Below are 3,852 nucleotides of genomic sequence, written 5' to 3'. Positions count from 1 at the left end.
TTGTACGTTTATCGAAATTGTTAATTTGTACTCGATCCTGACTCTTACAGCTAAGACTCGTTGTCTTACAATTGGAGGGCTCTGTTGGAAGTAGTTTAAAAATACAAAACAGTGATGATACGGTAAACATTAGCACTCCTGACTTGGCGCAGCTGAGGCATCTAATGGCCCACTGTTCCAGTGCTGAAGATAGTAGAAGTGTAGTAGGGTACTTGAAATGTGTACACCAATTGATTAGTAGATGCCACTGAAATTGGTATTCACGACTTGCAGTCCTTTGTTTCTGTCACTGGCCCTCTCTTTCATGTTCTTAATTCCCTACTGTGTTTAAATTAAAAAATGTGGAGGTATTCTGTACAGAGCTTTCTAGAAAGAGAATTAAGGCTCATCAAGAGAAAATACAATTGCAAAGCTTGTTGTTCCCTCTCCTACTATTTTGGTTTGGTCAGATAGCTGCTGTGTGCTTAAATAAATGAACACCAATTAAGCATCTTTCAGCCTTTCACAGACAAACAATCCAGGAGCTCAGACATGTGTGAAAGTCATGTTTTATTGCAGGACAGTCATGCCAAAGCTTCAAAAAAAAAAAAAAAAAAACCAACAACCAACAAACAACTGCAAAACCAAGCAAAAGCCCACACTGTTTTGCTTAACTCTCATTTCACACGTGGAGGTTAGTGGGTGTTTTTCAACTCTTTACTATGTGTTTTCACTTCGTTACACTGAAAAAATTAGCTGAGGTTTTTAATTGAGACTCTTCTTGCTTTTCTACAAAAGATATTTGAAAGATAAATGGGTATAGCTAAACTGACTTCAAGTCTTAAAAGAGAAGAGCAATGCTGTTTTCTCTTGGAGTAGAGTTAAGACCTTAAAGCTGGACTGTTAAATTTCGATGCAGTGTGTTGTAGGGGTAGTAACCATAACGCATCAGGAGCTCAGGTTGAAGGTCCCTCTTGTCCCTGTTTTTGATTCATATTTTTAATGAGATCAGACATTAAAATCTTTGGCTAGAGTTGGAAAATAAAGGGATAAACATACCTAGTGGATGGACCCAATTTTGTTCAAATGGAAATAGTTACTTTGAATTTTACAGGCTGAAATCCTTGTATGTGCTAGCAGCGGAGTTTCGTTTCTGTATGATGGTGTGGTTTGAAAAACTCCTGTTAATTCTGTATAACGCTATGTCCAGATGGTGGCGAGGTTTTTTTTCCCCTTCACTCAAGTGTTATAGTGTGAAAACTAATTTTTCTCTACTGTTGCAAAAGCACAAACTACTCTGTCCAAGTGTAGCTTGCATCAGTACATCATTGATTTCAAGCCAGAGTGCTGCATTTGTGAAGGACCTGTGGCCATATAATGCATCAATTTGGGGTATAGGTAGAAGGAAGTATTACTTTGGCCTACATGGGACAGCACATAGGGATCTTGACAGACTTTAACACGTGGGCTTCCTCAACTTTATCCATGTCACTGATGGAGCTCGTTCGTTTTCTTTCTATAGCTTGGCACAGGTTTTGCCTATACATAAGGGTATTTTCAGACATGTCCCTTGTGACACTCTATCATAACTTCTTGTGGATCTGGACAGGTGTGTGTGACTGTCACAAGTCCTGCAAGTAATCCAGCATGTTCCTTGGTCTAGGAGTGTCGAGACCAATGGAGTTAACGTGCCACCCATGGGAGATTGTGCCAGTTGTCCCAGCGGGGACTTCTTGAGGATTGCTAGGACCTTTTCAGGTACAGCCCAAGTGATTTCTGGCAATGTGAGGACTTCGAGACTGCTCAAGTCTGTCCCCTTTTTCCTTGCTCAAATCCCATTTTCTTACTCTTTATGATATGTGCAAGACAACATTGAACAAAGGAAGAAAGAGCAGAAAATTGTGTACGGGTTGCCCAAATGAAACCAGTCCCAGCCTTTGACTTCCAAGACCGTAATTTGTCTGTGAAAACTGGGAAGTCCACGATTATGAAGGATGCCCTGGAAAATGTAAAATCTGTGCACATTCTGTTGAAATTGTTCATGTGTTGGGCTGAAAGCAATAAACTGTTACAAAAGCCTAAAAAATTCTCAAACAATGTGGGGTTGTGAGAAGAGCAGTCCAGCAGCCAGGGCTGTCTTGTTAGTATTGTGCTAAACTGCATTCAAGCAGCAGCCTTTGATGTCTCTTCCTGTCCATTATTTGTTCCACCAGCTGAAGTTCTCCAGTCCCTTGAGAACTTGCAGCACGTTTTCTGGTGTGGGAAGCGGATGGAAAATAAGCTGAGGAGGTTACTGCTGCTTATGTGCATAGAGGCTGTGGGACCTGAGGAGAAGCAAGGGACACGGAGAAACCCTACAGCCTGAACTCTTTTGTTCCTTCCACCCATCCTACAGCCCCTTCAACTTGAAGTTAAAGGCAAGTGCATGTGCTATCGGAGCCTGTATTTTCAAATCCAGTCCACGGCTGTCTTGTGCTGAGGGCCCTGGGGGGGTCTCAAGTTCTTTCACTTGTCCCCTCCTCATTGCGGCTTGCTTGTTCCCAGTTTTGACACTTTTTCTACAGCAGACTGGCTGCCCTTTTGGTCTTTGATTCTCTGCCTTTACTCATGGAAAGTCTTAAGCACGTGAAGCACGGTCTTTTGCTAGCAGGTCAGGTAAGCTACCTTTCTCGCCCGCTTTCTCAAACTCATGGTTGCCTGATGCTTTCCCTTCTTTGGTGTAGCAGTGTCAATGTTAAACTCTGGGTAAGCTCCAGGCAGCCTTTGGCCGAAATGGCTGTGATGCGCCCATTGTCTGATGGAGAAAGGGAGAGGGAGTGCTGGAAGAGCTTCCGTTAGTCCCAAAGGGGAAGAGAACTGCCTGGGGGCAGTGGGAAGCTGTGCTCCCACTGGTCCCTGGAGCGGGAGTGTGGCGCAGCTGCCTGAGGGAGCATCTGCAGCAGGTTCGCTGGTGCAGAAGGGAAGTGGAAAGGCTGCTTGGTGCCTGTAGGTGAGCTTCTCTGTAACCTTTTGGGAAAAGGACTTGAGGAAGCTGGAAGAGCTTCTGGCAAAAGCTCTATCCCTTTACCAAGCGTTAGATGATACGAAGAGTCTGGGCAGCACCAGATCAGCAAAAGACTTTTTCCAACCAAGTCAAATATACCTTAGTTGTTGCTATGCCTGAAACCAGGGGACATGCTGAACTTGCATGCAAGGTCAGAGTGAAACTCACTGTACTAGTAACCGTGGGGGGACAACACCAGATGGTTGTGTAAGTGGAAAATGGTTGGAGAAGCAATACAGGGGTAATGTGGCAAAAGAGGACTGGTCAAAGATGTGTATAGGAAGGGAACAGAGTGGGTTGTGCTCTTTGCAGACTGTCCAGGACTGTCAAATGCGTTGTTTGTTAAATCTCATCATATTCAGCACAAACACGTGTTTAGTTTGCTTTACGGGGCAAACCAAAACATTTCCCAACACTTGCCTATAATTAAGAATCAGTTTCAGTAATCCCAGTTGCATTATCTAATATACTGTGTATTACTGATGATTATTTTCAGGTAAGGGAGAGAAGGACAGCGGGGCCAAGGGCCCAGCATAACTTCACCTTACTGCATGTGATTCTGGAAAAAGAAATAAGGAAAGATCGATTCTTTTTCATTATCTATCTTTCTGTACTCATCTCAAAATAATTGCCGAGCGCTTCTGGTGTGATAAACCAGGAGGGATGTAAGGTGAGTGGCAGCTGCTGAAGCTGTAGTTTTTTGGGGCTAATGACTCTAGATGTTGCATGTGTAACAGACCTCACCAAAGCCATTGACACTCAAATAGCTTAAAACTAAACAGCCTTTTACAAGGCCCCTTCTATAGAGCGTGGGGGCAGATGTTCAGTGA

This window comes from Chroicocephalus ridibundus, chromosome 1 (genome assembly GCF_963924245.1).
Source record: "Chroicocephalus ridibundus chromosome 1, bChrRid1.1, whole genome shotgun sequence".
In the NCBI taxonomy this organism is placed as follows: domain Eukaryota; kingdom Metazoa; phylum Chordata; class Aves; order Charadriiformes; family Laridae; genus Chroicocephalus; species Chroicocephalus ridibundus.
This window is presented reverse-complemented; position numbering follows the sequence as displayed.